Genomic DNA, 23162 nt, shown 5'->3' with positions numbered 1-23162 from the left:
AAAATAACTTATATAGACATTTATTTTTCATAATGATATTTTATTAGAATGTCAGGAACAACTAAGTGTGTTGCAGAAATCTATGTATATTATGCCGCCACCTATATAAATCACATTTTTCATCAGTAATGATAAAGTTTGACATGGAACTGTTTTTCATAAACTCACAAGTCTGAAATATTCTTTTAGGGTAATTCACCCCTTTTTTGCAATTCACTTTTAAATACATCTTTACCATTCTTTTTTTCAATCCATAGTTTGCCTTTAGAAGCAGAAATTCTTTCCAGTAAAATGGTTATCATAGCATTCCCATCCAGGAGTCTCTTAGCAGTATAAAGATATTGCCATCCCTACTGCATGAAAAGATATTCTGCAGGATTTAAGACGGCCATACACCTTGGTATCTTTAACTACCTTGGCATAGCCTGAGAGGTTCTTACTGTGTATATGTTCTTTACCCTTGTAAGCTACCGTATTACATGTAATTTAACAAGCACTCCTAATACGCTCAGCTACCCTCTTCTTCTCAATTAACCTTGAAGAGCTGGGAGAGACTTCCCTGCTGCTTTCCGGATTGCCCCTAAAGCTCCTGTTTTTTGTTGACAATTACAAAACTATAGTCACAGGCAGAAAATTAACTATGCTGTACTGTGTCTCAAACCAGATAGTTACAGTGCATTCTTCTGAACCACAGCTAGTTTTCCAAACTTTCCACACAGACTTTATATTTTGTGGAAGATAGAACAGGAGACTGTCATGTTTTACCAGTACCATTATAGAAGGCCCTGCAGCTGTGGATTATTTGTCTCTAAGGTTCCTTAACTGCTGTTTTTACATATTGTGATTAATTTAAGCTGCTAGACTATTTTTAGCTTTGCCAAGTAGCTGTAATGTTTTATAGGATCCCCTCCTTTGCTGTCTAGTAGCCTGCTGTTCTTTTCTTACCTGAACTTCTAGTTTGCTCTACAGCTGCTTTATAGATTTACTTGCAGGAGTGTGTAGGCAAAGGTGAAAATGAAAAGTCTGACATGAATATTCAGCACTTAAATTACACTCTACATCTTCAAACAACGTTATAATAATGAAGAGATGCACCATTTTTGACCCATCTTTGGGGAAACTGAAATGATAGAACACTGTAAGGAGAAACCATAGCTGTAGACTAGCCTGTGTCCTTATGCATGCATTCATTATGGAAGTTATGGGGAGATGCTGTATTGTTCACGTTTGTCACCCAACGTTAAAGTTATACAGAGCAGAAAGTTATGCAAGTCATGCTAGAGGTAAAGGAACACAAACCTATCAATCTCTCCCAGGGCAGGAGGACTTAGGAAAGTCATTTTTAATTGGGGTGCAACACAACCCTTTCAAAGGGGCCGCAGCCAGGTGAAACTGTCTTCTGGGGTCTCATGTCCAGAAGGTGCCTGCAAAGCCAGACTGGGAAGTGGCTGCAGCAGGTCTGTAGCTACTTCCCAGTCTGGCTTTGCAGGTGCCTTCTGAAAACAGTTGCAGAGGACAGTTCCACCTGGCAGCAGGCACACAGCACTGTGGAGATAAAATAGGTAGCTTGAGACTTGAGAATGGGGGTTCCTAGAATACTCTGATAATTATTACTCCTTGCACACTTTTCTTTTCTTCTTCTAGCCCTCCCTTTTCCCATCACCCCCCTCCCTCATTATCGCTTGAGACAGACACCTCCGTGGTTCAGGTTGATACATAGGTGTATGGGGATTTCTGATTTGTTGTGGTCTTTAAAAAAAGTGCCAATTAAAAAAAAAAAAAAAAAACAGCAGCAGCAAACCAGAGCATGGTTCTCAACCCCGCTGTCACCCAATTTGGAGAAGCTGTGGGCGCTCAAGATGGTTGGAAACCACTGGCTTCAACGGTGGCTCCATTTGTGGCTTGGCCTCCCTCTAACTCTGGCTCCACATGTGCGAGGCAAGAGAGGTGCTGAACTGTCCCCGAGTTTGAAAGCTTAAGGCTGCTTCTCCCTCTTCCTACATCCCGGGAGAGAGAAGCTGTGCAGCCTGTGCCCCGACTAGTGCGAGGACACACTAGGGAGGCCTTCTCAAAGAAACCAAGAAAAAAAAATATATTAAGCAAGAAGGTCCCCCGCCCAGAAAGATGAGCGGAGCTGCCCTTACTCCAACGCACGTGGCCCCCACGGGAGCCCCGGACTCGGGGGCAGCGACCGCCGCCCTGCTCGGAGGAGGGGGAGGCTTTGGGGCTGCCTGTGCGGCCGGTGCTGGGCGAGGAGAGCCGGGCAGTGCCCTCGCCGGGCGCCGGGCACGTCTCAGGCACCGCGTCTTGCGCCTCCTGTGCAAACCCCCCAAGAGCGCCCCGCCCCGCCCCGCCCCGTCCCGTCCCCACCCCGCGCGGCCCGTGCCCGGAGCGGCCGCGCGGACAGACGCTCCCAGCCTCAGCCGGGCTCGGCGACTGGCGGCGGCACCAGTGCGCGCGCGCACACACACACACACACACACACACATATACACGCGCGCGCGCGCACACACACACACACACACACGCGCGCGCGGGGGGAGGCGAGGGCGGCTCTGGCCGGGGCTTTGCGGCGTCCCCGGCCGCACATTCCTCCACTGGCCGCGGCGTAGGCCGCCAGCGCCCCTGCCCGCCCGGCAGACCCGCCCCGGTGCCGGCCCCTGCGGGGAAGGGCTCCCCCGCCCCCGCCTGCCTGCGCACCTAGTGCTGGCGGGGCTGCCGGCGGCAGCGCCTCCCCCCGCCCCCCCGGCGGATCGATTGAGCCAGTGCCACGCGCAGCCCCCTCCCCTCCCCTCCCCCGCCGCGCCGCGCCGCGCCGGGCTCGGTCCCCGGGGGCGGCGCGGAGGCGAGGGGCCGCCAGCCCAGGTGTTCGCCGCGCACCGAGCCCTGCGCGCGCTGCCACCGCCCGGCCGAGCCCGGGGATTGGCTCGCGCCGCCGCTCCGGGGCTCGTGCAACCTGGGGGCTGCGGGGCCGGGCTCAGAGAGCAGCTGGCGCTGCGCTGCGCCGCGCCGCTCGGGTGGCTCGCGGCCGCCGCCGGGGCTGCCTGGCTGCGGTGGGATATCGGCTCTCTGCTCCTGCGAGCCTCCCCCCGCACTGAAGGAATCTGCGCTGGGGCTTGAACACTGGCTAAGTTACCTCCCAGAGACGGTGTGAGGGACTCGGGCTGCTCAACCTGCTGCTGCTGGTAAATGCTCTTCACTTCTTACTTGTCTACATGCTTAAGGCTTTTCCCCATTGCTTTTCATTCTGCAACAGCGCCTAAAGCTGCAGCACGCTCTGTCCATGTGTGTGTGTATGTGCGTGCGTGTGTGTGTGTCCTCCTTTTTCTCTCCTTTCCTGCTTCCCCCCCTTCAAGTGTCTCAGCCCAGTTGACAACTTCTGCTGCGTTTCTTATAACCAGGCGGCAGGGTTTTGTCTCCTGCAACCTTTTAATTCAGCACTTGGAGAGGTCATTACTTGTCTGAGTTGCAGTGGGAAGGGGGAGACGCTTGCTCCTTTCTCTGTAATAAGTGCTGCTGTTGCTGTTGCTGCTGCTTTTCTGCCCATTCATTTTCATCCTCGCTTGATGAGATTCCTCCCCCCCCGCGCTTTTTCCCGGGCTCTGACTGTTGCCCCCGTGTTTTTCATTTCCTCCTAGCCAAGATTGAGGCGCGATTGGGTTTCAGTTTTTCCTGACAACGTGGAAAGGTACCGCTGCTCCCGAAACTATTGTGTACTCAGTGCGTGCTGGTCGGGAAGAGGCAGGAGCCAGGGGCAGGAGGCATCTGTATTCCAGCAGGGAATTAAAAATAGGCTGTTTTGCATCAGTGCTGCAGATTTGCAGGAGGCAGGGAGAGGCAACAATACTCATGTTGGTCGGAAAGCTGAGAAACGGAGGAGTGCTTCGCTGCATCACAAACCGGCCAGTGACTGAGCTGGGGCTAAATTGTACTTAATAATAAATTCAGTGCTGTGGAGAAGGAGGTTGCTGGCAGTGTAGTGCTCACATTGCTGAGAGGAGGGACGTGGGCTAACACCACACCGAGACCTCGTTAGACCTTGCGTAGAGCAGCAGTTTGACAAGATATTCTCTGTTTCTTGCATGCACCCAAACCGAAATTGCAATTAGGCAGCCTGAGGCGTGCAGATTGAGCCCTTAACTCTTCTTTAGTTTAGACCAATACTTCTTTTTAAACTCTCGCTGTCAGCCTCTTTTTAAGTGTTAGTGGCAACATATTCATACATGGCATTTTAGATGAATTGCTAGTCAAGCATAATACGAATCCAGTGAGCTCTAATACTTCATTTTCCTGCTCTTCTTTTTCTTTTTTTCTTTCCACTCCCTATTTCAGAAATTTGTTTTTAAAGAGATTGAATATATAATGGCCAGTCAGCGGTAAATTGAAAACTATTGTACTGATAGTTGTAAAAATTCTGCAAAGCCAACATTACAGGTAGAATATAGGTAATATAATGCAGCCTGAGTGAATAAAGTGCATTAAAGTAGGCTGGCTACATTCACAATAGTTGTATATTGTTGTCATAAGATGTGGAAACTCTGCGTTTCTTTAAAAAATATCCCACAGGTATTCAGCCCATCTATATATCTTAGAAGTGAAGTTTCCGAAGTAAAATCATGACACTGATTTTAGAAAACAAAGCTTTATTGTTGCAGCTTAGAATACGAGTTCTTAATGAGTATATCTAGGAGTCTATGACTATTTCCTAACATGCTGGATGGAACTTCTTTTTAATTTTACAGGTTTCCAAGATTCATTTAAAAATATAAGTTACTTAGCAGTGAATTATCCGCACTGAAATTAAATCATCTGCTGTTGAAGTTCTTAAAAACCTTTAGTCCTACACCATTATGCAAATGTATTAGTTAATCTTGGTTGTGTGATCTTAAAGCTTTACTTTAAATTCAGATAGAATTATAAGAGAGAAAACATTCATCTCTTTTTTGCTTAGTTGTATTAAGGTGTTTTATTGCATTTCATCTCAACTAAAAGAATACAAAAGTCATTACAGTGTTCATAAGACTGACATATTGCTGGTTTTAAATTTTTCCATTGACTTGCTAAATGTATTCATTTGACAAAATAGAGAGCTCCTTCCATTCATAGGGATTGCAGATGTTTCAGGGATTTTTTTCCTTGTCTAGGTGCCAAAGAAAGATGCATTCACCTAGAAAGTACTGATATGGTAAACGACCTAAAGCCTTGGCAGTGCTGACATAAAATTACTGCCCCCCCTCCCCCCAACATGCACGCACGCACACACACACACACACACACAAAACAAGATGTTTCCTTCTGTGAATGTGTCATTTAAATAACACATTATTTGTATGTGGGCAGAAGTGCAAATACCTGACCAGGTCAAGGGCTAATCTAGTTTGGCCCACATGATGAGCTTTCTAGTCAATGAGTAATACATTCAGAGTGTGACTATATTTATGCTACCCTGAGTTGGACTCATTTTTTAAATCTAAAATCTAACCATAAGTTCTGAGTTTTAATTGATTTAGAGATAAAATATTTTATTGCTGAGGTTTCTTAGTTTCCTGGTACCTTCTAAAAGCTCAGAGAATTATTTTCTTAAAATACTAAACGCACGTGTTCAGCTTTTAAAATGTTTGGCTGAGATGAATCTAGGTGGGTTATACTGTTTATTTTTAAATTACTCCTATTGTTGCAATGATTACTTATAGAATAACCTTAACTCTTTTTAACTCTTTACACTTTTATTTTTTATTTGGGCAATGAAAATTAATATGACTGTCTTGTTCTTGCATTAGATTTACAGTCACATTATGTAGTTTGATTAAAAAAATCACATGTGAAAGTGACTTGTGAAGTTCTCCTCTAATCAGATTGACCTATATTTTGAATTTCAGTATCTCCAACTAAAAGTCAAAATGCTGCATGGGGAAGCAGATAAGAGTACTTTCAGTTGTTAGGTCACAGAGAAAAATGCTGGTATTCCAGGTATATTGATTTAAGGGGGCTAACAGGCACATTTGTCTGCCTTGTTAGGATTCATCTTTTTATTCTGAAAAAAGTAGAGATATTTATGGATAGTTGTGATGATATCTTTTTATCACTTACTGTCATTTTTATTTCTATTTCTTATGTAAATTATGGTGATGTTATAATGCTAAATTTGCATGCTATTCCAGTATTTTTCTACTCCAAATTATTCATCATAATAATACAGAAGGAATACAGAAAGAAAACATGTTGGTTTAGTGCATTCAAGGTCAAAGTCTAGCCTTTTTGATCTGAGAGGTCAAGTTAAACTGAAGGTCAATTAAATAGGGACCAAACTGAAGCCACCGTTAAACTACTCAAGTCAATAAACTGACCTTTGAAAGCCAGTGTCCATATACACAATGCTTGTTTGAAATGGCTAACTAATATTCTAATCCTGCAAGTTTTGCTGCTGTGAGTAAAATTTATTCATATATGTAGAATCGCTGAAATCCATATTTAATTATTGAGAAAAGAACATTGAATGGAACCCTTGCAATAGTATTCTTTTATAAATATAGCCAGTCAATTTCTGAGAACCTTTTAGAGGGATGAGAAAGGGTATTTACTGCCTTTAAGGTGTGTATAAGAGGATAACATGAGTCAACCCAAATCAAACAAGTAAAGTTCTCCTTTACTTCAGTTCTGACTTGTCTTACAACAAAACCAAAAAAGTTTGAGGATACCAAGTGTTCTGTACCTTTTTTTATCTGATCATATTGTGTTTATTTCATGAGGTCTAATACTGTCTAATATTTTCTGTAATACTTGTGCTACTACTAAGAATAATAAATCATTGATTCTGAGTAGATGTATGCAGAGGCAGTCCATATCTTTTTGACCTATTGTTCTTACCTCTGAATTATTTTATACAAATTATTATTGACTCATCACCTCTCTAGTTTCTGACTGAATAAAACAATTAATGTACGCTACTGTTGGATTTACTGAATATATGAGGTAAGGTATGAAAAGACTTTGACTATCAAACTGTTTTTATCATACAAAAGGCTGTCCTTGTGCACCAGTGGTTTCTACAGCCTTGAAGATCCCTGTGTTCTCATCCTTACACAAAACTGTGGCTTTTATTTAGGTGGCCTGCCAAAGCAATGTGCTCTGAAATGAAACTGTTTTTGCAGCACCGTTTCATTTGATCCACATGAGGCATTGCATGATATAGAGGGCCGTCTTCTATTAGCTGATTTTTGTCTCACACTGTTGGTCTATGTTGGGAACCCATAATGCTACTGAGAGTCAAATAGATTCTTGTTAATTTGCCTTGCTGACTAATACAATACTACTAAATTGATTTTTGAATAAGAAGTAAGTACTTTAAATTCTTGCTTGTAAAATATAAATACAGTGTCCTCTGTATAGATTATTTCTGGTAGGATCAATTGACAGTCTGTGCCACATGGTAATAAATTGTTTCCTTTTATGCTTATTGATGGGCATTAATAATCTGGAAGTCATGCCAAATGAGGTTACAGTTATGAAATGTTTAGCAACAAGCAGTAGAATATGCAATTATGAAATCATCTTTGTGTGGCGGATTGGGGGCAGGCACCTGGTTGTTATTAAATAGTTGTATGTTATCTGACTAGAAGAGTTATGCACAGAAACATTTTTGAGAGAATAGCTATTTGCTAGAAAGTTAAGGAAATGGGTCTTAATTAACTCGGGGCCACATTTAGTTCAGGATGTACTGTCCTGTCTGATCTTGATCTGAGGTTAAAAAAAAAAAAAAAGTGGAACTAATTTAATCTTCCGTTAAACCCATTCAGCTCCCATTCATGCCATTTGGGTTGCAAAGGGAAAGCTGAGGCTAGAGCACGTCCTTTGCTAAGGATAACAGACTTCTAATTCTGTTTTAGGGCACCTTTGCAGTAGATTAGCTATTACAATAAGGTTGATATTTCAGCTTTTAAAGCTATAGCCATGTGTTTGGATAGTCTTAAAAGCAGTTTTGTGAAACATTCCACGTCACGTCCAATTTGCGGAGTATGGATATATCATAACTCCTCTCTAGTTTATGCTCAAGGTTAATATTAGCAGTTTTATTTCCTCAGTTCTTTCTATACCACAAAATTACTAAAGGGGCTGGGTTTGTATCTTCTCACAAACACTAAAGGAGTTGGTCATAGTATGAACATTTATGAATTTATCCAGATTAAGGAATGTATCCTGTTTATGAGATAGGAAAGTAGTATTTACCACCATCCAAATGATTCTTCCACAGTCTCTCAGAATATTTGTGGGGAGACCCAGCAATTGAATCTAATCCAGTGCCTTAAGATAGGGGTGGCCAGCCTGAGGTATGGGGCAGCCTGTGTGTGTGGCATGGGGCAGACTGGGGAGGGGTAATGTGGTACAATGGCTGATAGAGTTGAGAGCAGAAAGTGGAGCACCTGATCAGGCAGGGAGTGCGGGGTAGAAATCAGAGCAGTGACTTGGAGAGGGAGCCTAGGGTAGGGAACAAAGCTGGGTGGCAGATTGGGTTAAAACAAGGAGTTGGAGGGGCTGTTGGGGAAGGTGTGGGGCTAATCTGTGGCACGTCTGCCAAAAAGATAGGCTTTTACTGCCTTAAGATCATCATTCCCCTTTCCCCTCATTGTGTACTTATACAAGAAAAGACAGAATCTGTCCTCAGATATGTATTTTCTTGGATAATTATTCATGAATATGGACATCTCATGGAAAATAACATACATTTATATTCAGGACCATGAGAAAATCTAAATTGTTTCTGTAGAAAAGTTTATAATGCTTAAATTATTTTATGGCAGTATGGGCAGATGTAGAGCTCTCTCTAATTTTTACTGCACAAAATTAGTGTTTTGCAAATCGCTGTATCATTCTACATTTAAGGTATTGAGGAAAATATGTTTCAAATATGTCCAGATTTTGGCCTGAAATCTTTGTTCTTCATTACACAATTGTATATCATCTCTAGATTCACATGAGCAGTTTACAGTATCATGTTGAATATTGATGCAGGAAATTGCCAGAGCATTTTACACACTGATATTCAAAAGGATTTGCCCTCTGAATCTTTAAAATGCAGCTGTCTGGGGTAAAATATAGCAACAAGTGTAACACCATGCTGCATGATATGAGAAGGGTTGGACTCTTCCCAACAGAAACTTCAGGGAAAAATTAGAAAAAGGTGAAATTTGACTAGGCTACTAGAGCTAAAACCTTAATCTTGCAAATAAATTTAACCTGTTAATCTTGTCTGTTTTTAAGTAAACAGTTGTACTTGAGTTAGATGCATACATGCTTGCTTTGCAGCAATTATTATTTTATAATATTGTTATAGATGCATTGTTTATAGTAAAGAAAAACATTTTTTCTGTTTAAAGGTGAAGCACTTTGCATGTTCTACATTAGACTGATTGTCTGAACCAAATTAAAATAAGTAATATACACTTTCATTTAATTACACAAATATGAGCATTTCCAAAGGAAATTCCATGACACATTTTCATCAGCATCTGTTTTGTGTAATCCTGCAGCCATTGTGTAATTACTTCCCTTTGGCATCATTGCTGCTGAAAGATCAGTTATCTTAGATACCTGAGGAAAATGTGGCTTGAAGTAGTGCTTTGTGTAACTACCATATTTTTGTGTTCCTGGGTAGCTGCATAACAATCGATGTGAAATTATGACCCTACTGAAGTTGCTGGGAGTTGTTGCTTCTGTGACTTAAGCGTTACTAGGCTTTCACTCTTGGCATGTAGCGCATGCTCCTAAATTCTAGGCTTCTTTTGATATGCACTTTTAACTCCATCTTCCAGGTATATGTGGGATTGTGAAAAGTTGTTTTCATAAGCAACTAGACTACTGTTATTGTTGGTGTAGGTCCACCACTGGTAATGTGATGATGTGAGATTTCTTCAAAGTATTAGTATAAAAAATTAGGCATCCAGAGATAGAAAAACATAGACAATTAGGGGGAAAATATTTTTCAACTTTGCCTAGCATAACAAAAATTAAAAATACTGAATTACAGAAAACTACGTATTGGCAGATTCTAATAATGATAAATGTCATCTTCAAAGTAGAACATTGAAAACATTTGGGTGATAAAAACAAGTGACGTAAAGTGAACAGTGAATGGGTAACTTTTAGCAAAAGCTTATCTACAGTAGTCATTACTAAGTGAATGTTACAGTACAGTGAAATTGGATACATCACTTTAATCTTCATAAATACATTTACTTCATATGTAACATCTTAATACTGAAGAGGGGAAAATTCTCATATTGTCAAATAAAAGGTTATTGTGGTACATATCTGGACTTACTTCATAGTGTATATATTTCAAAGCTGTTGGTGATCTTTATCACCTCTGTTTTGGGTGCATAATTTGAGTATGAATTCGATTCAAGGGGACTTTGCTTGGCTAATTACTATTAAGAGATGAGGCAACAGATGCTAGATTTTCAAAGCTATTTACATGCCTAACAGTACAGATAACTGCCATGAGGGATTTTCAAAAATACTAAATCCACCTAACTGTCTTTGAAATCAGTAGGAGCTACACACCTGGACACTTCTGAAAATCTTGTGGCAGCTGTTTGTGGCTGAATACTTTTGAAAATCTACCCATAAGTGTCTTCAACTGGGCACTTGAAATTTGTGACGTTTTAAACGTGTCCCTGTTAAGGTTTTTATCCTATTCATTAGAATGTTTTTACATTAAGACAGTAGATACTATTCTTGTATCTAATTTCTACTATTTCTAATCTATTCTATATTAGAACCAGTCATAGAAAGTAATACGTGGTCTCAAAATTGGTATATATAACTTTACACAAGAGCAAAATAAGAAACTCTGTTAAATCCTTTTTGTTTAAAATGAGTGGGCTTTAGTTCTCTTGAGCTTTTGCCTACAAAAAAAAGTAATCTAAGATTTTTTCCTCTGCCTTCTCTCAACTACTTGATGTGGACAGAAACAATAAAACAGAAATATACGGCATAGAGTGCTTAACTTCAGAGACTTCATTTTTATTTACCAGTATTAGCAGCTCAGGTAAAAACAGCATTGCTTCAGAGTGAATCTTGACTGAGACTAATGATTCCTAATATACTATAGAGCTAAGAGAGGACAAGGTATACCATGCTGTATGGCCTGCTAAGGGGCCCTGCTTGAAATCCAGAATTTGTTTTAGAGAGATGAGATGAATTGCATCACATGCTGAACTAAATATAAAGGTGTATCCCCTTTATCATACCATGTGAGTATCCAAGATCAATGTCCAGGCAATTAGGGCTGTCAGACCCATTCTAAAGAACATACTGAAGCTGAAGCAATCAAAGCCCCCTCCAAAACAGGCATCTTATGGTAAAAACAAGCATTGTACTAGAGTCTGTTCTGATTGATCTGATTCAAAACATGGGAATGGCATAGCCCTTTACACATGCAGCTTAAATGGCAATTAACTCAAATTAGCTGCAACTGTCCCAGGAAAAAGTGTTATCAGGCTATGTACAGGTATTCAGTTTCTCCTGGGAAAGTGACTACTCTCCCAGGAGAAACAACAAGTATACAGTTGTTCAGGATTTTTCTCCAGAACAAAAATGGCTGCACCAAGAGAAAAATAACCTAGGAACAACCAGACTTAAATCACTCTCCTGTTGCTTGCAATGTAGGTTTGATCTGAGACCCACAGACAGCACTGGGAATCAATTGATAGAGCACCACAGGCTGGATCTGGCCTGCTGGCTATATCTTCAACACCCCTGCCTGAGACAGCTTTATTACTCAAGAGGATGTGATCATCAACCTTCCTGCTACCTCCAAATCTCTCTCTCTCTCACACTCACACGACCGTGAGGTGGTGGTGGGAAATTTAATGAAGAAATGGCCTCTAATGTGGAGTTAAAGAGAAGTGATTTGAAAAGAAGAGAGCTCCTCAAATGTCACCACAGCTGCTTCTAGTAGAATCTTTCCTTTTTCCTCTATTGCTGGCTGGGTGCATAGTTAAACTCTTTAAATTATGTGTCCTACATCAGTCCCCCTACTCTGACCTGGAGATCCTGTATTCTAGAATTGTCTGATGATGGTAGCTGGTAGGGTGCTTTGTCATGCTATTTTCCCTAATGTGATGGTGGAACAAAGCCATGTTTTAGACCTTAGTATTTGGTATATAAATCCTGTGTATAATCAGATCTAGCTAATCCTAACCAGATAAAAGCCTGTTCTTTTTTAATTTTATCTGTAACGCCCAAATTAGAATACTATAACTGTATGCTGTAAGGCAGGTTAAGCCCTTAATTATTCTGCATAACAATACTTTGTCATACGGATAAATGAAGCATGGATGCATTGTTTCAATATTAAGACTGGACCCAAACTGTCCTTTCTCACAGTAGGAGTACTTTTGAGATCCATATGACTATCCATCCTAGGAAACGATTACCCAGATTGGAAAGGCTAGGGTAGTCATGAACAAGTGCTCTGTTTTCCTTTTCCTTTCTTAAGAAATTACTTAAAAATATAGAATTTTGGCTGCATTTAAATTTTTCCAGTTTCACATTGTTACTGAAATATTGTTTAATAATTTTATAATAGACAAAATAGTTCCTTTGTCCAAAATGCCAGTGTAGCAGGACTCATCCTTTATAGTTGACAAGATATTTTATTGAAATTAACAGCAGCAAATCTGGTGTATAGTACTGTTCCAAAGACCACTATTTGGTGTATTTCCATTGATTTCAATGGGCTTTGGATCAGACCATGCAGGTGATAGGTACTTTTTTGCCTTAAAATACTATTTTAAAAAAATACAGGGCCTAGCTGCTATATTGCCTAAGGCCAACTGTTGAGGTCAAATGCAGTGCCCAGTCCATCTGCCAGTGGTCCCAATCTGCCTGTCAAGGCAGGCGCAGCAGGCACCATCTGGCAGTATGGAAGGGGAAGAAGGTATGGCCAGCCCCACAGGGGAGTGGGGAGAAGGGATTGGGCCATAAATCCTAACATGTTCTCAGCCCTGATCCAGCTGTGGGGGGAGAGGGTGTGGCCTAATCCCAATCCAGACATGGTGGAGTGGGCGTAGCTTGGCTCCAACCAGCCATGCAGGGTTTGGGGTTTAGAAAATTGGCACAGGGAAGGTTGGCCCCACCCCCCTGACTGCATATTTCACAACCTATGGTTCAGATATGATCTGTCTTCAGGCTGCATTTGGCCCATGAGCCAGAGGTTGAGCACCCCTGATTTAGTGGGTTTCTGTTAGTTTAGACCCTACTGATAGGCTCCAAGTCAAGTAGTGAGCTAAAGTTATCTTTATCATCTTTTACGCTCACTTTCTTCAGCTGAACTAAGACTGATTTTGGCACAGCTGCAGATTAAGACCTATCTCTTGGCCAGGAATTTAATGTGATCAAGGATTATAGGGCTAGTTTCACTATTATGTGTTTTGTGCAATCTGTTCATGGAAAACTTTGGGGCTTATAGATTCATAGATGTTCGGGTCGGAAGGGACCTCAATAGATCATCGAGTCCGACCCCCTGCATAAGCAGGAAAGAGTGCTGGGTCTAGATGATCCCAGCTAGATACTCATCTAACCTCCTCTTAAAGACCCCCAGGGTAGGGGAGAGCACCACCTCCCTTGGGAGCCCGTTCCAGACCTTGGCCACTCGAACTGTGAAGAAATTCTTCCTAATGTCCAATCTAAATCTGCTCTCTGCTAGCTTGTGGCCATTGTTTCTTGTGACCCCCGGGGGCACCTTGGTGAATAAATACTCACCAATTCCCTTCTGTGCCCCCATAATGAACTTAAAGGCAGCCACAAGGTCACCTCTCAACCTTCTCTTGCGGAGGCTGAAAAGGTCCAGGTTCTCTAGTCTCTCCTCATAGGGCTTGGTCTGCAGGCCCTTAACCATACGAGTGGCCCTTCTCTGGACCCTCTCCAGGTTATCCGCATCCTTCTTGAAGTGTGGCGCCCAGAATTGCACGCAGTACTCCAAATGCGGTCTGACCAGCGCCCTATAGAGGGGAAGTATCACCTCCCTGGACCTATTCATCATGCATCTGCTGATGCACGATAAAGTGCCATTGGCTTTTCTGATGGCTTTGTCACACTGCCGGCTCATGTTCATCTTGGAGTCCACTAGGACTCCAAGATCCCTTTCCACCTCTGTGCCACCCAGCAGGTCATTCCCTAGGCTGTAGGTGTGCTGGACATTTTTCCTCCCTAGGTGCAGCACTTTGCATTTCTCCTTGTTGAACTGCATCCTGTTGTTTTCTGCCCACTTGTCCAACCTATCCAGGTCTGCCTGCAGCTGTTCCCTGCCCTCCAGCGTGTCCACTTCTCCCCATAGCTTTGTGTCATCTGCAAACTTGGACAGAGTACATTTGACTCCCTCGTCCAAATCGCTGATGAAGACATTAAAGAGTATCGGTCCAAGGACCGAGCCCTGCGGGACCCCACTGCCCACACCCTTCCAGGTCGAGACCGACCCATCCACCACGACTCTTTGGGTGTGACCCTCCAGCCAATTCGCCACCCACCGGACTGTGTAGTCATCCACATCACAGCCTCTTAACTTGTTCACCAGTATGGGGTGGGATACCGTATCGAAGGCCTTCCTGAAGTCTAAGTATACGACATCCACCCCTCCTCCTGTGTCCAGGTGTTTCGTAACCTGGTCATAGAAGGAGACTAGATTGGTCAGGCACGATCTGCCTGCCACAAACCTGTGCTGGTTTCCCCTCAGCATAATTTGCCCTGCCGGGCTCTCACAAATGTGAGCCTTGATAATTTTTTCAAAGACTTTACCAAGGATGGAGGTGAGACTGACTGGCCTATAGTTGCCCGGGTCCTCCTTCCTCCCCTTCTTGAAAATGGGGACTACGTTAGCCCTTTTCCAATCCTCCGCGACCTGGCCCGTGCGCCACGAGCGTTCGAATATTCCCGCCAGTGGCTCTGCAATGATGTCGGATTAATTCCTTTTATTGTGCGTAAGTAGTTCTCATTGATGTTAGGAGCTGCTGAATGTCAGTGTGTATATCGGGAAGAATCTATGTCCCCTTATGTTTAACATTTTTTACAGCCTTTTGATACAGAAATTCAGGAAATGATCCTACAAAGAATCTTTGTGCTCTGCAAAAGGGGCTTGACACTGATGCAAGATCTACAGGAGCTGTTTACTATTTTATAGTTCACTCTTTCTCTTGTTGCTCTAACTTGCATGGATACTTCCTGCTTTTTCTTTTCCTTCTGTATATGATACCTTGTGTGTGTCTATTATTAAGAGATCATGGCTAAAAGCTATATCTAATAACATGATGTTTGTTTTTAGTGTGGTTATTATGGAAAGACTATAGACATATCTATCTTCCCTGCTTAGCAGTTATTCAGCATGTCTGTCTGCCCACTTGATAAATCTGTAATAGATTTTTTGTTTTTGTGCAAAGGAATATATTATCTCCTGACGTTGGATAAACTAATGCAGTAGTACAGGATAAACTAGTGCACTGAGAACCCAGTTCATTCTCCAGTTTGAGTAAGAAGATTAGAGGTCAAAGGGTCTGGAGTTAGGGAGTGTTGCCTAAGAACTATACACAAGTAGAAAATTCTCTAACCTCTCAAACCTCAGAACATGTACATGCTTTGCTCCCTTCTCCAAGAAACTGCAGTAACCCATCTTTTCTTAAGAATAATGTGCTTTCATTCTCTTTATGCCAAAGGAAAGAAGTAAGTGTCTGTCTGACTCAATAGTGGAATAAAGTCACTTTTCTCTTAGTTCAATTCATATCAGACAAGTAACCCCCTCATATTATGAATACTTATAGCATCCTCTGTAGAGAATGAACTAGCATTAAGCCTGACACCTTTAAGACAGTTTCCCAGTCAGGGTTAAGGCATGTTGGTAAAGTTGTATTTGGAAAGTGGAACCATTGCCTGCACTGTACCAGTTCTGTGGAAAGAGACTTGTCTTCAGGGCTGTCGATTCTGCTCCTTTTATTAGCAATATATTTTAAAGAAAATATTTGAATTAGAAGATGTTTGGAAAGATGATAGAAGATGAATAAGCTTCTAGCAGCATAAGAACAAAAGAAAAAATAATCCAATTTTTAATTTCAGATAAATAGCTTTATTGTAGAACCTATCTATTCCCCTTGCAATTAGTCTTAATGTGGACACAGTTCTTTTGAAATAACTAAAATATCTCTATTCCATTTGAAATGATCAGTAGCTAGGCCACTTGCTTTCACTAGTTACTTTGCCAAATGTTATGAGCCAGATTCTGTTTTTAATTACACAAGAGCAAGTTTAGAACAAGAATGAGAGCACAGTTTGGCCCTTTTTTAAACTTGAGGAAAATTAAAACAATTTGGTCAGAAATTAGGTGTAAGAGTTTCCCAGGATATCGGAGTCCTTTAGGTCTCTTCCTAGTCCTTTGAGAAGGTTGCCGCAAATCTTTGCTAAAGGTGACTGATAGAAGCCTGCCTTCTTTAATGGTCTGGTCTAGAGCACATTAGTCTGTGGAAAGACTCCTATTGACTTCAGTGGAAGCTGGATCATGCATTCGAGCTAACCTCAAAGGTATACATTTTCGAAGAACTTTACTGTTGATTTCTGTCCTCATGTATGGATTCATGTTCTATTCCTGTTTAAGAAAACCAACCACCTATAGAGATCAATGTCTCCATGGGAAGACCTCTTGATGGGAAAACTGAAATGTGTGACCATAGTACAACCTGTTTTTCTTTAGTAGCTTATTTTTCAGTTTCTTGTAGGTCTGGTATCTGCTGTCTATTGTAGATCCTGAAGGATGTGGATTTCTGTGATTTGCTGCCTAAAAGTCGATAGCTGCTTCTCTCATAGTTTGTCTAGGTCAGGGTTGTCCAGTTTTAAAGTGTCTGGGGGCTGCATTCAGCACCGGTTGTCAGCCCAGTGCTGCACACCATGGGGGTATATGCTGAAAGGGCTGAATGCTGTGTGGGATACCAGGACCCCTGCCGTGTTCAGCCCCCCTGCCATGTGAGCAATGTGAGTGTCCATCACTCTTCTGTCATGTGGTCAGCATGAGTGCCCGTCCCTCTCTGGAGCAGCGTGAGTCCCCACTTGCAGCTGGTGGCAAGTCCCCCTGACCCTGCCACTGTTGCATGAGCCCTGATGCCTTTGTTTAGGAGAGCTTCCCTCTTCCCCCCACCCCTAGCCCTGCTTCCCTCCTACCTGCTACCACTGTGCAAGCCTGTGCTGAATCCCCCTTGCTGGCACTGTGGTACAGGCACCCCAAGCCTCCTCTCAGCCATCCAGGCAACGAGTATACTGGGCCACCACTAGCTGTGTTGCCCTGACCTAAAGACTAATTGCCACCACAGTAGCAGAAACAATGAGGGTACTAGTGGCTGGGCAGGAGCCTGTGGGATGTACTTTACCCACTTACAGACTGGATGCAGCTTGTGGACTGCGCTGCCTGATGAACAAACGGTCCTGGTCCAGATCAAACTTTTTTTAATACCCACAGGGTTAAAGCTCTAACTCTGGGGGGCCTTAGTAACTGTTGTCTGATTATTGGTCTGCTTTCCAGTAAAGACGTCACTCCCTTCAGGTCACACAAACTAGAATTTTGCTTATCCATTGTCCCTACCACATCGTACTTACTCCCTTCACGGGAGTAACTTTTTTCTCCACTCCACTAACTTTTTTCTCCTCTGCCTCAGATTTAAAGTTCTCAAACATTCTCTCTTAGATATAAGTAAGGAGAGGAAAAATTAAGTATCTATCCTCATCTTTCATGTTGTCCCTTTTTCTCTCCGTTCTGCTGGTGCGATCAGTCCTGATATCTGATTTGTCTCCTTTTTCTATAGATACCCAAGTGCTTTAATCTATGCACATGGAAAAATCTTTTTCATCTTTTCTATAAAGCGACAACCCTCTTTTATTTAAATTCCTTCTTAAGGTACACATGCTTAGTGAAGCTGAATAATTTACACTAGAAAACTTGGGTATTTAGGATGACCACTGGGGAGGGGAGAAAGGGAGCTTAATAATGAGGCTGAATTATGGAGACAAGATGAGAGAAATAAGCTTAGTTTAACATGTGTGATACCATTACAAATAGCATACTTGCAGCTATTTAACTTTATGGACATTACCCAGATCACTTTATTTGCATACTATGTCCTTCTTCTTCAACTTCCTTTTACTCTTTAAACTGTAAACTTTCAAGGCAGAGAAGCCCAGGGTCCAAAACCAACTAGTACCATAATGACATTTTCTGTTTTTCTGAGCACTTTTCTGCAGCTAATAGTTCCCAGGGTGAAATTTTTGCCCAGTATAGGTGTTTATGCAGTCCATATGACAAGTTATGACAGTAACAGCTTGTGGATCTCCCAAGTAACCCCTAGGACAGGGGTGAGCAATTATTTGGTCCTGACCTGAGGGCCATGTAGGAAATTTGAGGTCTTGTGGACCAGGTCAGCAACCCCCCCACCCCCCAGCCACAATTTCTCAGCAAAACTCCCTATGGGGCTTTGGGTCAGTGAGAAGCAGTGTTTTTGGGAGTAGGACAGGCATGATCCACTCCCCGCATACGTGCCCTGTGGGGGAGTGAGTGGTGATGGGGTGTACAGGGGTGTGTGGTGGGGGGAGGGCTTAGGGGCATAAAGAGAGGAAGGGAGAATCGGGGGCCACATACAGCAGAGCGTGCCTGGTCTGCAGCTACCCCTGCAGTGCTCTACCTGGGGCGAGCCCTGCTTGGGGAGCCCATGCCAAGCTCCGGTGCATACCAGCTGGTGCCGGGACCAGGCTCTGGCCAGTACGTAGCCTTTAGTGTGCTCGTTCCCAGTGTGGCTGCATCTGAGGAGGTGCTGTTCTGTGGTCCTTGTCTTCAGCAGGAGCTGCCAGGCTGAAGCTTCCCCTCAAGCCTGCCTGGAGTGGTGCAGCAGGGGAAGGAGCAGGAAGAGGAGCCACCGCTGGAGGTGAGGGGAGCAGAGCAGCACCCAGCCAGCTGCAGCTGCACTGGGAATAGCCCCACTGGAAGCTGCTGGGGCCTGGGTTGGTAGGGCTGTTCTGCTCCCCTTGCCTTCAGCTTTGGCTGCTGCTCCTGTTCCTGCCCTGCTCCAGGCAGGCTGGGGGGTGGGGGGGGAGCTTCAGCTGGGTGCCTCCTGACCCAATGTGTGGGACTCTGGCTCCAGCTTGTGGCTGCTTTTCACCCGCTCCACTCACCCGCAGGTAGCTGTTCGTCAAGTTGGGTGGGTGGAGTGGGTGGAAGGCAGCCGAGAGCTGGAGCGCTATGCAGTGGGGCAGGAGCCCACCTGCCTGGAGTGGCACAGCAGGGGTAGGGGTAGGGGCAGGAGCAGCAGCCACAGCTGGTGGCAAGGGGAGCAGACAGCTCCTCTGGCCTGGGCCCCAGCCAGCGTGTAGCTTCCAGTGGGGCAGTTCCTGATGCAGCTACAGCTAGTTTGGTGCCACTCTGCTCCCTTTGCCTTAAGCAGTGACTCCTTCTCCTCGTGCTGCCCCTGCTGTGCCACTCCAGGTAGGGGGAAGCTTCAGTTGGATGGCTCTTCCTGGAGGTGAGGGTGGCAGAGCAGCCTCTGGCTGGCTTCAGCCACACTAGAAATTGCCCTGCCAGAAGCTGTGCTGGGGCCTAGGGTGGTGGGCACAGGCAGGAGTGTGGTGCAGGCTACCCTGGTGGGAGCTGGTGGGGCTCAACCTCATGTGGAGCACTGTAGGGGCATCCACGGGTCAGATGTAGTCAGTTGGCGGGCCGAATCTGGCCTGCAAGCTGAGACAATGGAAGGAGGTGCCTTTGTTTTAAAAACAATCTAACTAGGGAGGGAAGACGAGTACGATCTTTCTTCTCCAGTCTGTAAAACTATGAAGAGGAGATAGCAGAGCAGAAGTCTGTGCTGTGTTCTCCACTTAATACTAGTGATATCTGGTCAGAGAATGCCCTACCTACCTATCCTTACCTCCACAAGTTCAGAGGTTTTTAAATTGATAAATAGGTTTCTTCACACACAGTTCACTAGTGCAGTGAAACAGTCTTTTGGGCTCTCCATTGCATGTAATGGCATCTCTTTTGGAAAGTGAAATATTTCTGAATGTTTACTGATCATTTAGCCTGACTTAACCTTCGTAGGTGATCTTACAATGTAAATTACAGTTGAATTAGAATGTAAAATATTAAATATTGTCTCTCTTAATGCTGTCTTTTGAAATATTAATGATAATGATGATTCTTGGGTTTGGGGAATAGTGCAGGGGCTTTCTAGTGACTAATAGCTTCAGTCAGTAATGTAATAGATTTTTCAACATGGTAATGAAAAAATTCTAATGAAGGTCAGACAAAAATGGCTACTGAATTGTTAGTTTTAAAATGTGTCAAACTTGACAATCATTTTTCAGTTTTTATTAAATAGTTTTCTTTATTTCCTAATGATACTGCTGTGGTCATAATAGATGGCTTTGTGAATTTGTTTAAAGAACAGATCTAGTCTATTAACGTCTTGAAGATCAGAGTTGTTAAAGTTGTTTAGCTGACATAAAGTGTAAAAGTCTGAAAATTGGATTGTGTTTTGGAGGAGGGCTCGCCTCGTTGACTGTGACAGATGAAATAGGATTACGCATGACGTGTTGTCTTTTAACCTAATGACTAAATAGCCATCACAGAGAAATCTAAGGCCACCCCCAAAATGATAATATTTGTGTGCTAGCCAGACCTTTCCATTTATTTCTTTGCCTTTAAGTGGTGAGATTTAATCAAGAGGAAGATGTACCAAATGCCAATAATATGTAGCAGATTTGGAAACAAGATTTTGAGTCATAAGTTAGAATCCACAGTTGAACTGAGCTCTATTAATGTGTGGGTTTTTTTCTGGGCCTACTTTTCTAACAAAAGCATACTAGCTTCTTAAGGTTCAGTTTTTGACAGCTTTAAAAAAGTAATTTAACTCTTTCACCATTGTGAATCTAACAGTTGTAGAAGGGTTTTGGCACTGATGTGAGCAGTAGAAAAACAGGCTTTTAGTGTGCTAAGCAGTTTTATAAGACATCTGAATGCTAACATTTTCTCTTGGAATTTGCCGTGTTCTTAACTTATTCCTTGATTGTAATTTACAAAAATTAATGCTGTTTCTTTCTTTAATTGTGAAGTATTTGTTCTTATTTGCATTTGTAAAGTAGTCATCTATATCAATCACTGACTGATCAACTATTGTTAGCAGCTACTCTCACAATATTTGGAATTTAAGTGAATTTTCTCTCTGATGCATATAAAGCAAATGCTTTGTAGAGTGCAGCAATTCTTCCAATCCACTCTTTACATTAGCTGTACTGTATATCTTTTTCTAATTTATTTTGTATGCCCCTCTCTTCTGCTAATGAAAGTATTTGGTGTGCAGATTGGAATGTTAGTAAATTATCCTAGAGGTCATTTGGTTGAAACATTTTCCATTCTTTTCAACAGATACATCATTAAACCACTGTGATTATTTTAGAATAGTAGAAAGTAGGTATAGATGAAGCAAAAAAATTAATCTGTCATCATTGGTGGCTAGAAGAAAGAAAAGTGCTTCAGCTTTTCTTTCTGCCAACAGTTTGAAGTGAGTACAAGCCCACAGAAGTTAAGTCTGCATCAAGGCCCAGTGGGAGGACAGTTGTTCTGCATGAAATTAAATATCTCTGCTGTGTTCTTCTTGGTTCTTTCTTTGACATACTTCTGAATGATGTCTAATTCTTAGATGAATAAAAATATATTAATATTTGCTTCAAATTGCTAATAGCCAGGTCTAATGAAGATGCTTGAACAGGCATAAGCCAAGAAGTGCAACTATGGCATAGCTGTCCAAGAAGGCACATACTTCAACAGTAAAAACGTTTTCCATGCTAAGAGATGTTGTTCTTACATGTGGATGGTCATGCCTGCTGGGTAAAAGTAAAATACTTAATTAAGAATTAAACTGAGTATTTTGTTAATCCACATTTTGAATTCAGTGATACCTGTTAAATTCATGAGTTTTTTATCCTCCTAAATGTGTTTTAAAGATCAGTTTCTTGTTTCATAGCAATAAGCTATACGTGTAAACTAAATGAAAATTAGATGTGTAGTTTGACAAATAGTTCATGTGTTTTTAACGCTGAACATTTAGCAGGCAGAAGTTATTGAAAGCCTCTTAGAGAATCAACTTGAAAAATTTTCTATTCAATTCAGAATATTATCTTATTTTTTTCAATGACTGTAAGAAAATATAGAGCTGAGTTAGCAGTTCACAATTAACAAGTATTTTAGTATACCCATGTAATGCTGCTTGTTCCCAGAAGAATTGCTAGAGTTGGATACAGAGGTTTTTATCTTGGTTTAGATTAATGTATGCTGTCATAGACTGTCCACAGGTAGTCCACAAGTGTTTCTTTTCAATTAATGGCAAAGCCAGTTTTTTTAATATAGGCAGAAGCAGTTAAGAAGATAAACCAAGATGAATGATTTCATTATCTAATTTTACTTTTAGTTTTTATGTTATCTTTTTTTCTATTAATAAAAATAGAATTAATATGGAAAAAGGCTTTCTTTTCATTGAACTTTCATTGGTTTATAGGCTAACTACTTCAAAGGAACTTTCAGGCAAAGTTTTACACATCAGATATGTACTGCAGGTCTTTGAAATCTGAATTAGTTCAGTGTTTGAGAGACTCATGGCAGTCTCTTTGTAAAGCTCTATTCTCTCATTTTTTGATATCCTACAAAATGTATTACTCTAGTCTGTTTTTTTTATATTTTGCAGTGGCACAGATCCAAATGGGGTATGCTTAAGGTGAATGTTGGCATTTTGTTTCTATGCAGTGTTTCAGAGTCATCCCTGGTGTAACTCTGTTGAAGTTAGTGGAATTTTGACAGGGATTAATAGAACCACTATTAATCCCTGTGTGTAGTTCCTCATGAAAAAGGGTTTGATCAATGTAATTTGCAGCTAAGTTTAGAAGGAATAAATTGTATGTTTTTTTTTATCTCTCTTGTTTAGATTATTTGACAATATCAGAAGTAAAGTTATACAAATAACATTTTGCATATTATTCAGTTACTGAGAAATCCAAGGATAGCATCTAGTGCTAGTAATATAGGATAAATCTTGGGTTACACCCAAAATGAACAGAGCACAGGTAAGAGAGATAAGTGGGTACAAAGGACCAAA

General features: G+C 42.1%; 1 protein-coding gene across 10 annotated transcripts in view; it reads left to right on the top strand.

Annotated features, from left to right (window-relative positions):
* TENM2 (teneurin transmembrane protein 2) overlaps positions 1–23162 on the top strand; it is a 2247577-nt gene that overhangs the window by 1087545 nt on the left and 1136870 nt on the right. For 8 of the 10 annotated variants that reach the window (XM_059733468.1, XM_059733466.1, XM_059733467.1 and 5 more), the window contains exon 1: positions 2816–3185. The exons of 1 other annotated variant lie outside the window; for it this stretch is intronic. The gene's annotated coding sequence lies outside the window, so the exon portion shown is untranslated. Of the gene's footprint in view, positions 1–2815; positions 3186–23162 lie in introns of those variants that run through there. One more of the 10 variants, XM_059733469.1, reaches the window with a different exon arrangement.

This window comes from Alligator mississippiensis, chromosome 9, assembly GCF_030867095.1.
Source record: "Alligator mississippiensis isolate rAllMis1 chromosome 9, rAllMis1, whole genome shotgun sequence".
NCBI classification, from domain to species: Eukaryota; Metazoa; Chordata; order Crocodylia; family Alligatoridae; genus Alligator; species Alligator mississippiensis.
The sequence above is the reverse complement of the archived record's forward strand: the minus strand, read 5'-3'. Positions and strand labels throughout refer to the sequence as shown.